The sequence below is a fragment of the Scyliorhinus canicula genome, chromosome 18 (genome assembly GCF_902713615.1).
Source record: "Scyliorhinus canicula chromosome 18, sScyCan1.1, whole genome shotgun sequence".
Taxonomy (NCBI): Eukaryota; Metazoa; Chordata; class Chondrichthyes; order Carcharhiniformes; family Scyliorhinidae; genus Scyliorhinus; species Scyliorhinus canicula.
The window spans coordinates 129,013,779-129,025,932 of NC_052163.1; the positions used below are offsets into that span (position 1 = coordinate 129,013,779).

General features: G+C 43.7%; 1 protein-coding gene across 4 annotated transcripts in view; it reads left to right on the top strand.

The window, feature by feature from the left end:
* Window positions 1-12,154, top strand: part of cbarpb (CACN subunit beta associated regulatory protein b) — a 240,877-nt gene that overhangs the window by 79,873 nt on the left and 148,850 nt on the right. The gene's annotated exons all lie outside the window — the stretch shown is intronic.

Sequence of the window (12,154 nt, forward strand, 5' to 3'; positions counted from 1 at the left end):
TCCTCTTTCCCAGCATTCAGCATCTCTTCGATGTTTTTACGTATATTTTTTATATCTGATAGAAGAGACTGGTGACTCGTTATGCCACAAAGTGTGGTCATGGGACAATGGTTACCATCTCTAATCCTGTGGGCCGTGTCTGGTATATATTTTTTTATAAATTTAGAGTACCCAATTATTTTTTCCAATTAAGGGGCAATTTAGCGTGGCCAATCTACCTATCCTGCACATCTTTGGGTTGTGGGGGTGAAACCCACGCAGACACGGGGAGAATGTGCAAACTCCACACGGACAGTGACCCAGGGCCGGGATTCGAACCCGGGTCCTCGGCGCCGTAGGCAGCAATGCTAACCACTGTGCCACCGTGCTGCCCTTGTGTCTGGTATATTGACAGCTGACAAATCCTGAAAGCCTCGCCACCCAGCAGTCACAACAATTTATTCTGCAATCCAATATATTCCGTTACCTGGGGAGCTGCAAACTGTTTATCCCCGAAGGTTGAAGCACCACCACCTGTTAGCTGGGGCTCTGTTGCAGAGTGCAATGCAGTGTCCACTTGCAGCATTGTTGTTTGCGGGGGGGGGGGGGTGGGGGGTGGAAGTAGTTCTGTGTCACCTCCTTAATTAACATATGTATGCTTGAGTATCACACCTTTCAGAGAAAGCACATAGGTTGGGTTTCCATCAATCACCCTTCTTCTCATGTGAGTACCCATGCGTTCTGGGTCTCCAAAACTACTTGCTCCCTTCTTCTCAATCTCCACTGTGATGCTGGCAGTTCCTCTCCACTGAAAAGCTTGCTCTGGTTTCTCATGATCGTGAATTATCCAGTGTCACATCCTGACTGCCATTAACTACCCCACTCAGGTGAAAGAATACGAGTTGATACCTAGGCAATGTTGCAAGTGGTGAATTAGCAGGGGATTTAAGAACAGGATAAAACTGCATGGAGCGTCCTTATGTTCATCGTCATACGGGGGAAAGTATCTCCAAAGCTCCTCCTCCTAACCATCATTTTCCTCTTTCTGTGAACCCCTATTACTGGCTGGAAAGAAGGGTCCAAGATAAGAATAATTGAAGATTATCTGCCTGAATTAAAGGGACAAAGCAGGAGGGTGAAAGGCTGTGGTCTGAAAATTCTGATTCTCTCTCCATAGATGCTACCTGATCTGTTGAGTAGTTCCAACATTTTCTGTTTTCCTTTGTCATTTAAGCAAATGTACTTTAGCCATTAGCCCATTTGAAAGTTTAAAAAATTTCTTTAAGTAGCTAAGAACGATGGTATACTGTTGAAGCAGATAGTAAACTTGTGATTTTAAAATAACATTAATCCTACAAGCACTGCGGTTAGGCTTAAACATTCACCATAATTTAATCTGGATATATCAGGAATGATTTGTTCATTTTAAGTTTAAATGACCAATTGTCGGGGCTCGACAATCAACCTAGTGCCCAGATTAGGGAAGGGCAAAATAAAGCAGTTACTGGTTTTTATTGCTGCGTCGTGACCATGATGCAGTGTGAATGTTTTGGGTCTTTCCTGCCCTCCTTATCCAAGATACTTTGGACTCTAGATGGGGTGGAAACCGGAGCATCCGGAGGAAACCCATGCGGACAGGTGTAAATCACATTAGCAAACCAGATGTTTTTTATTTATGACAGTCAACAATGGTTTCATGGTATCATTAGACTTTTTAATTCAAGGTTTAAAAATATTTTTTTTCATGAGAGTTTTATGGTTTTTTTTAGAAATAACACAACAACAAAAATTTCAGAACACAATTGGTACAGTGGAGAACAAATATTACTGCAAATCGAAGAATAAGTGGGTTTGGTGGATTGGCCGCATTAAATTGCCTCTTAGTGTACAAGGATGGTTAGGTGATGTGGGGTTACAGGGATAGGCTGGGGGTGTGGGCCTAGGTAGGGTGCTGGTTCAGAGGGTCGGTGCAGACTTGATGGGCAAAATGGCCTCCTTCTGTGCTAAAGGAATTCTATGACTCAGTATAACTTCAGAACCAACAGACTTTAAGAGGTAGTGTGTGGTGAACGCATTGCATTAACCATTCACCATGTATGTAACTGTACCACGCTGTTGCCCATGAGGGCTCCACCTATGGGCCATTGTAAGGTATTACCTGTGATGTGTCATGTTGGTGCCTTTGTGGGCTCCGCCCCCTTGAGGGGAGGTATAAAGAGCAGCAGCCCGGTAGGCGGCTCTCAGTAGCAGAGCAGTCGCAGGCAGGCACTGTTCTAGTCGATTAAAGCCACAGTTTACTTCTACTCCTTGTTTCGCGTGAATTGATAGTCGCATCACAGTGCCTCCAACTTTAACACCAGAAAATGAGGGGGAAGAAAGAAGATAATGCCATACAAATACAATAGGATAATATCTTAGGCCACACACTTTTATGTATAGCAAGATCAGGACTAATAATATTGAATTCATATTTCATCATCTGCATGGTGGGAATCGAACCTGGCTAGCAAGCATTATGCTGAGTCTGCTGGATTACTAGGCCAGTGAGAATACCACTACACCATCACCTCCCACTTATATTTATATTTAATAATAATAATCTTTATTAGCATCACAAGTAGGTTTACATTAACACTGCAATGAAGTTAATGTGAAAATCCCCTAGTCGCCACATTCCGGCGCCTGTTTGGGTACACTGTGGGAGAATTCAGAATGTCCAATTCATGGGCAGCACGCCTTTTGGGACTTGCGGGAGGAAACCGGAGCACCCGGAGGAAACCCACACAGACACTTATTTGGCAACTGAATCATTCTCATGTCTTTGAAAAATAGCAGAGCTGCATTACTAGGCCTCATTTCAGGATCCAGCTGTTCAGTGAATTTATTGAATAATGGTTCAACAATCAATTAACCAATGACATACACTTATTTACATGAGACATTTTCTCCTAGCTTTTGCGGGTTTACATCAATGCAGTTCACCCCAAATTGACCTAATCATTGCAAAAGATGGTGGAATTTCAAACTCAAATTAAGCCCATTGCCAACTTGGCTGGACAGCTGGCTGAGCCACCTGCATGATGCAGAGCAAAGCCAGCAGGGTGGGTTCAATTTCTGTGCCAGCCAAGGTTATTCATGCAGGCCCTGCCTTCTCAACCTTGCCCCATGCCTGAGGTGTGGTGATCACCACCAGTCAGCTCTCCCCCTCAAAGGGGAAAACAGACTATGGAGACTTTACCTGACATAACCTTGATAGACTCAGCTGTGACCGTTTTTGATAACCTCCTTAATTGTGGGAGTTAATGGCCTGAGCCATCTTTGTGAATGTTCAAAACTCATTCAATGATTTGAATTGTCCTAAATAATTGGTTGATATAACCATCAGTTGTATTCAAAAGTTAATGCCAGTCAGACTCCTAACTGAACATGACTCATATGTTTTTGTTTGAAGATGGTTTGGTTCCTCTACGTCTTCAGAAACCAAGCTGAACAAGCCTTTGCAAAATTGGGACTGGGGTAGGCTGGGAACATGATTCGGAATTGACTTATTTTTTAAAGTTCCTTAGTTTTGTCATTGAATTAAAAGGACACCTACCAGGATACATCAACTGTTTTTCTCTTTTTTGTCACTTTATGAATATTTCATTGTGTTTTATTTTATTTATTTGGGAAAGCACTTTAGCTACTTGACTAAGATTTGTAACTACTGGGCGCGATTCTCCGCGACCCCAAATGGCGTGTCCGGTTTTGCGACACGCTGCTCGGAGAAACGCGGGCCGCCGTTTTTCACAGCGGCCCGCGATTCTCCGGCCTGGATGGGCCGAGCGGCCTGCCGTTCCCAACCTGTTCATGACGGCGGCAACCACACCTGGTCGCTGCCGTCGTGAACATGGCGCGCCAGGTAAGTGTGGGGCCTGTGGGGGGCGGATCAGGGATCGAGCACCACGACCGTGCTCAGGAGGGGACAGGCCCGCGGTCGGTGCCCACCGATCGTCGGGCCGGCATCTTAAGGGGACGCACTCTTTCCCCTCTGCCGCCCCGCAAGATCAAGCCGCCACGTCTTGCGGGGCGGCTGAGGGGAAAGACGGCAACCGCGCATGCGCGGGTTTGAGCTGTCCAACCCGCGCATGCGCGGCTGACGTCATTAGGCTCCGCCGCGGCGTCATTCTTGGCGCGCCGGGCCTTGAAGCTAAGGACAAGGCCCGGCCGCCGAGTTTCCCGGTACGGCCCGCCTATCCCCCCGGGTAGGGGAGAATAGGGGGCCGGGAGAGGCTTCCGACGCCGTCGTGAACCTCTCCAGGTTTCACGACGGCGCGGGCCTTGCGGAGAATTCCGCCCATTGAGTTTGAATTTTGTGTTCTGTAGCATTATGGCTTTGCATGTGTATGTGAACAGCATTGAAAGTATAATGGGCGGAATTCTCCGTCGTGAATAGGTCGGGAACGCAGGCCGCTCGGCCCATCCGGGCCGGAGAATTGCGGGCCGCCGTGAAAAATGGCGGCCCGCGTTTCTCCGAGCAGCATGTCGCAAAACCGGACACGCCATTTTGGGGGGGGTGGGAAAATAGCGGGAGCGGACCTCCCGCTATTCTCCCACCCATCGTGGTTGTGGAGAATCGCGCCCAATACATTCATTTAATGAAAACAATTAAGAAAACTCTACTTCATAAAATGAAACAATATTGGGTACTTGGTGGAGACAATCATGCATTGATTAGTGAACCCATCTAATTTCACCCGTTGAATATAAATCAGGTGAGTGCTATAAACTGTCCACTCCACATTCAGTTAAATTTACCCCAACATTTTGCCATTATTCCCAATAAATTACCACTTGCTTGCACAAAGAAATATTTGATAACCAGAGGACAAAAGGAATTATGTTAATCACCAGTTGAAAAGATGAATAATCCAATTTAGATTTCTTACAGAATGAAGCTTCATTCCATCCTATTGCCTTTGAGCCTTTTCCAATGTATCTGTGAAAAGTGAAAATGGCTTATTGTCACGAGTAGGCTGCAATGAAGTTACTGTGAAAAGCCCCTAGTCACCACATTCCGGCGCCTGTTCAGGGAGGCTGGTACGGGAATTGAACTGTGCTGCTGGCCTGCCTTGGTCTGCTTTAAAATCCAGTGATTTAGCCCAGTGTGCTAAACCAGCCCCTGCAGTTTCTTGACCTAATTCCTATTTGTTATTTGATTAAAATAGGAAAGCCCACGAAAATCAGTTTTGGAAGTTAGGGATGACTAGTTAATGGCAAATGTTTTGCAATTTTTGTAATTGAGATGCTCCATAATTTTAACCCACAAGTCCTCCTGCAACTACCTGAAACTGTGTTTGATGCCTATGATTCCAAAAGGTAGGCTGCTGCTATGTTGCAGGCTGGTCTCAGACTGGCTGGCACAAGATGCTTGAACAGCTTTCTCCTGATGCACTGCAACAACTCACCAAGGCTCCTACAATAATGCCTTCGAAATCTACGACCTCTACTACCTAGAAGGACAAGGGCAGCAGATGCTTGGGAACACCACAATCGGCATGTTCCCCTCCAAGTTTCACACCATCCTGACTTTGAAATATATCGGCCGTTCCTTCACTATCACTGAGTCAAAATCCTGGAACTCTCTCACTAACAGCACTGTAGATGTGCCTACACCACATGGACTGCAGCATTTCAAGAAGGCAACTCACTGACAGCTCCTCCAGGGCAATTAGGGATGGGTAATAAATGCTGGCCAGTGATGCTCACATCCTATGAAAGAGTGCCAAAAAAAAATGATAAGACAGCTCTCTCAGTTTTATGCTCCCATTAAATCGGTTCCAGAGAAAACTTTAAAGTGCCCAGGAAATTCAGTGGACCACTTAGCATTGGGCTGTTGCGACATCAAACCGTGACTGCACCCCTCGTCGTTGGGAAACCCATGACCGAAACATCCTGCCAGTGGCAACGGGTTGGAATTCCGCCCAATGCCTTAGTGGGTTATTTAGGATAGTAGAATGAAGACTTAAAAGAAATGACATTTGGGTTTGAAACTTTTTCTTCCCTATAGATCTACCAACTAACTCTCGAGTTTAATTTTTAGGCAAGAAAAGTCCTGGGGCAATTATAAATTCCAGCATAAATCAGGCATGCAGTTGTCGGGGAATGCGATTTGCTCAGCCAGTTGATTTTATGTGGGGCCCATATCACTCTGTGTGGTATTTATCCAGTGAGATGCCAGTGTGAAGTGCACTCTAAAGGTAGTGTCAATGTGGAGGCAAAGCCAGTCGAACTGGTCTAAACGGAGCACTCTGCAGGAGCACTCTGAGTGGCTCGAGTGGAAGCATCAAGAGTTAAAAGAAGCACAAGCTTATGGTGGCAGGCACGTCAACAGTAGCAAGGAGATTAAACGTGGAAGCCTTTAGGCAAATCCAACTCTTCCTGATAGCTGTTAATAATTATAACCAAGGTTAAAAACTGAAGTTGAGGAGGTGAGAGCAAATTGCCTGAGAGATTAGAACCAGAGTTCTTGAGGAGCTGAGTTAAAGGAACAAAAACAAACCAAGACCTACAGATGTAGCGATATAATTTCCCTTCAACTTCCTCTTTAGTGAGTTAAACATGAAAGTACTAACCCTGAATGAATGGCTGTGTAACAGTTTACAGGATAGTTTCCCTTGAGGGCGTTCAAACTTTTATTGCCGTGGTTATCAACATCGACCAATGTCACCGCCTGCAATGCTACTTATGTAAGACAGTATCTGGTTTAAAGGTTAAAAGTTGCTTGTTTTAGGAATCTCAGTCGTCCGCTTTCTAAAGCTTTTCACACATGTTATTGGAATTTTTTTGCGAACAATTTGGTTCTCTTTTAACAAAGTCTGTTTTCATGCATTGCCAAAAACAGATGACTGATCTTTCCACTGTACATTTTTTTATTACATGACTGAAGAAAGAGGAGCTTTATGCAAAGGCTAGTATCATATGAAGGGATTCTGTGTACTTTAAGTGATGTTCCGAAGTTAACAAAGGGAATACTGTCTGTTCATCGATTAAAGGTCATTACGTCCCTATTGCCTTTCACATAATGCAATCATATAGAACTCTTGAAGTTTTAACGAGATGGAAGCCATTCGATTCTTCGCAACTGTGCCAGCTCTTTGCAAAAGTGATGCAAATCTAATTACACTGCTTTGTTCTTTCCCATTACCTCACGTACACTTTCACTTCAAATATTTTTCCACTTTTCCCCTGGAACATACAATGATTTTGCTCAGCTACTCCCTGAGGCAAAGCATGCCATGGTCCCTCGACTCTTTGTGCAAAGACATTTCTCCTCATTGCTCTTCCTCATTCACTTCATGAGAATTTTAATTGAAGTCTGCTTGGTACTGACTCCCAAATCAGACAATCTTATTGTTCAATCTACCAAAATTCATCATGATCTTACCAGCCTCCATTTAACCTTCTTTGTCCCTTCTTTATTTCAACAGAAATAGTCCCAGTAAATAAAGTTTCTCCTCATAGCAATAGGTTCCTATTTCCATTTGTGAAATAGTGTAGTGTTAGTGAATATTAATTCCATTGTCTCTAGAACTTTAATATCTTTTCTATAATGGCGAACCCAAAGTTGTCACTTCAAAGTAAATTAATTCTGCAACTGACATGACACTGACATGACCAGCATTTAATAACCATCCCTGAGAAGGTGGTGGTGGGCCTTCACATGAGCCGCTGATAGTCATTTATGCTGGGCGGCACAGTGGTTAGCACTGCTGCCTCACAGCTACAGGGACCCAGGTTCGATTCCAGGCTTGGGTCACAGTCTGTGTGGAGTTTGCATGTTCTCCCCGTGTCTGCGTGGGTTTCCTCCGGGTGCTCCGGTTTCCGCCCACAATCCAAAGATGCGCAGGTTAGATGGATTGGCCATGCTAAATTGTCCCTTAGTGTCGAAAGGTTGGGAAGGGTTCCGGGGGATTGGGCCGAGGTGGGGTGGTCTTTCGAAGGGTTGGTGTAGACTCGATGGGCCGAATTACCTCCTTCTGCACTGTCGGGATTCTATGATTTGATACAACTGAGCGGCTTGCTAGACCACTTAACAGTTAACTGGATTGGTAAGGGATTAAAAGATTAAAAGCATGGACAGAATCTAATGGAGCTGGAATGTGCACACGACTAAAATCACGCGAGAAGATGTCATGGCGCCCTCGCACGATATTTCAGTCAGCGGGCACAGGCGAGAGTCGAAAATGCACCTGCTTACAATTGAACAATTATGCCCTACAATTGGCCCTAATTTTTCCTAACTTTGTGGAACAAGTGCTTTTACAGTTGGCTCGCTGGTCAAGTGGCCAGGCGCCGCTCACTTTTTTTCGCCATCCTCAATCCAGGGCAGGAATAAAATGTCCGGGATGAAATCAAATCAAAGGGATTGGGTGAGGGTGAAAGTATTATGTGTTCAGCTGCCAGTTGCCTGATTCTGCACGACACAGGGAGTTTGCAGCGATGTTTTTAGTATAAATGTCATTGGAACAACACTGCACCTTCCTGAGGCAGCTGGAAGACACCAGAGCGCTTGTCGGAAATGCCTGCCTTCACTGACACTTGGAGCCCAGCCTCCTCCCGCCTTCCCTGGCAGCAATCAGCTTTTCAAAGCGCACAATTCTTGCTACATAGCCGTCAATTGGCCAGCAAGCATGAAATTGCTTGGGAGAGATTGATGACAGAACATGTTTTGGGTTTAATTCTGGTCCTCGAGTACACGTGCCCGATGGGCAGAAATTCCAGGCCCACATATAGGCAATTACAGCAGTTTGCATGTATTTACGGATATTAGTGAGCCATTTATTTATTTATTTTAACATGAATCTGACAGCGCCATGATAGCTTTAGCTCATACCAGCTTTATAATTTCTAATTTTAATCAAATAATCAAATTCCCAAATGGCTGGGATGGGATTTGAATTCAAATTCTCTGAAATTATTAATCCAGGCCTTTGGAGTACCAGCCCAGTAACATAACCACTGTGCTCACATCTCTGTATATTGTGGCTTAACTATTGCCATCACCAAATGGGGAGCACGGTAGCATTGTGGATAGCACAATCGCTTCACAGCTCCAGGGTCCCAGGTTCGATTCCGGCTTGGGTCACTGTCTGTGCGGAGCCTGCAAATCCTCCCCGTGTGTGCGTGGGTTTCCTCCAGGTGCTCCGGTTTCCTCCCACAGTCCAAAGATGTGCAGGTTAGGTGGATTGGCCATGATAAATTGCCCTTAGTGTCCAAAATTGCCCTTAGTGTTGGGTGTGGTTACTGGGTTATGGGGATAGGGTGGAGGTGTTAACCTTGGGTAGGGTGCTCTTTCCAGGAGCTGGTGCAGACTCGATGGGCCGAATGGCCTCCTTCTGCACTGTAAATGCCATGAAAAATTGTTTAATCCATCCTTGCTTATACACTGTACCCCTTTTAAAATAAAATCCACAGTGCGATTCACTTCGTTCATGGCTATGTCTGCCTTGCTTTAATTATTCTTTATGCTTTTAAGAATATTAAAAATCTATTATCCTTTTTTCATATGCCTCTTTAGCTATCTTAATCTAGTTTAGCTCCTAGCTATACATATTCCTCAAACCCTAGTTTGTCACAGGTCTCCCTTCTAGGCTTCTCTTTGAGTTGGGCTGGGAAATTTAGCTCCCTTATTGGGTAAAGATGGTAGGTTCCCTAGTAAGCTGGTTGGGCATTTATGACAATCCAGCATTTTAATGGTGATTTTATTCAGGTGGCAGCTCACAAATGGCCAGATATGTTATGTGTAGAAAGTCTATGGGATACAGAGTCAATTGTTAACGCCTGCCTTCTGGAAACTCCAAAATAATGATCTTCAGGAGCGGAGTTTCTGCAAGTTGGAAAACGTGCCTCCTACAGGCTAAGCTGTGCAATCCAGGGTGTAATAGGAGGCCAACCTCACAACGGTGTGTCTTTGCTTGATGACCACTTCTTCCAGCTCTCAATTGTAGCACAGAAGAAGCCTTAAGGAATTTGAGGTGTTCAACTTGACATGTGTTTGAAGATCTGGCTCTCCCAATGCGTAATCTCTACTTATAATGTTTAAGTTTTCCTTATTGTAATGATGTAATATTTAGTCAGCTGATGAACTGATAAATGATTTATGTGTTAAAATGTGGATGGAAAAGGACGGCATGTGGCGCAGTGGTTAGCACTGGGACTGCGGCACTGAGGACCCGGGTTCGAATCCCAGGCCCGGGTCAGTGTCCGTGTGGAGTTTGCACATTCTCCCCGTGTCTGCGGGGGTTTCACCCCCACAACCCAAAGATGTGCAGGTTAGCTGGATTGGCCACGCTAAATTGCCCCTTAATTGGAGAAAAAATAATTGGGTACTCTAAATTTAAAACAAATGTGGATGGAAAGATTAAAAGATATTAAGAAGTGCTTTGTAGGTTTCTTTATGCTTTGACAGAACGATGTAATTCAGCAATGATTCCAATAATTCAAACAATTAAAGTAATGAGAAATTTTACTAGATCTTGCTGTTGACTAAAATTAACTTTATTATCATTTGAAAAATATTTTAAGAGGCCATTCCTCATTTTCTACCCAATATTATTTGGCTTTTGACAGGTTCGAGGTCCTTTTTTGAGCTTATTTATTCAGATAACATAAATCCTGCACAATAGAGATTACAAAAAATCACTAGGGATGATTATCTTTACCGATCATCTAGAAAATAGGACTTCCACACCTTCCTGAGGACTAATGTTGAATCCTTCCCACTGTGCCCCACTCAAACGTACTTTTCCAAAAATATTCTTCAGTGAATGATCCCAAATGCTTCATCATACCATAGGCTGGATCCCTTGTAATTCAGCCTCCAGGAAATGCACTAATGTCCCTTAATAAAATGTATGCACTTTCAGTAAATTTCCAGTACAAGAATAGATGAATTCAAGTATCATTGTTTATAATAAGCATGTGATGAGGATAAATTATAAATGAATCTTCCATCATTCCATCATAATTTCACAAACGGTAATAAAGCAGTTCAGCTGTCCAATTATTTAGTTTAAAATGTGATCTACAGAACTCCATAAAGCTATTTCGTTTTTGTTTGCCCAGCTAATGCATTAACTTCCCCAATTGTGCTGTTTGCATCCTCTAGTTGTATGATAAGTTTCTACAATCACATGATTCATTGAAAGGGTTCTTCACTCACTATTTATTAGCTTAGCGTGAGATTGCATTAATAAAATAGTGATAATTCCACAACGTAACACATTACAAGAAACGCTTGCGTCAGATCACATCCCAAGGTGAGCAAAAGAAGGTGTTGGTTCCACAGAGTGACTTTAGTACTAGATTTGAAGTTTAGCTATTCTGGACTATTCTTGTTAACATGTGGCCCATGGTATTACTCTACAGTGGAAAGACACCAACACATTTTTCTTGTTGCTATTTTAGAGGAGGCATTAAATACGTATTTGAACAGGATTTCAGACAAACACTTTAGCGTACATCCACTAGTATCCCACTGCGAATCATCAGGAACATGAGTGTTAACTAAATGTCACACCACTATTTATGCGCTGATTCTGAAAGTATGTTAAACTCCACAATGCTGTAATTGTGGCATTTTAAGTTTTATTTCCCACCAGCTCCCTGTGACACATGTTTCAGAAGTAGCAGCCAAGCCAATGATAGTATTTGTATTGTAAGATTAAATCAACAACATTTTCTACGGCACTGATAAACATGAAATAGCTCAAGCAACAAGCCCTGGCCTTTTGATCAGAATGCAAGTGGTAGCCTAGATCCAAAGGTCTCTTAATTCAAATTGTTTGATGATTCAGTTTATTTTAAGTCCTGAATTTCCACTTTGCTACATTTCCAAAAATTAGAGTACCCAATTTTTTTTTTGATTAAGGGGCAATTTAGCGTGGCCAATCCACCTACCCTGCGCGTCTTTGGGTTGTGGGGGGAGACCCACGCAAACACACGGGGAGAATGTGCAAACTCTACAGTCAGTGACCCGGGTCTTCAGCATCGTGAGGCAGCAGTGCTAACTACTGAGCCACCGTGCCACCCAGCACTTTGTTATGTTGTGTACCCAGTTTAATTCAAATTATTTGATAAATCCAATATCTTTTTTGCTCAGAAAAGTGACTTTAAATTATTATGAGTAGACTGT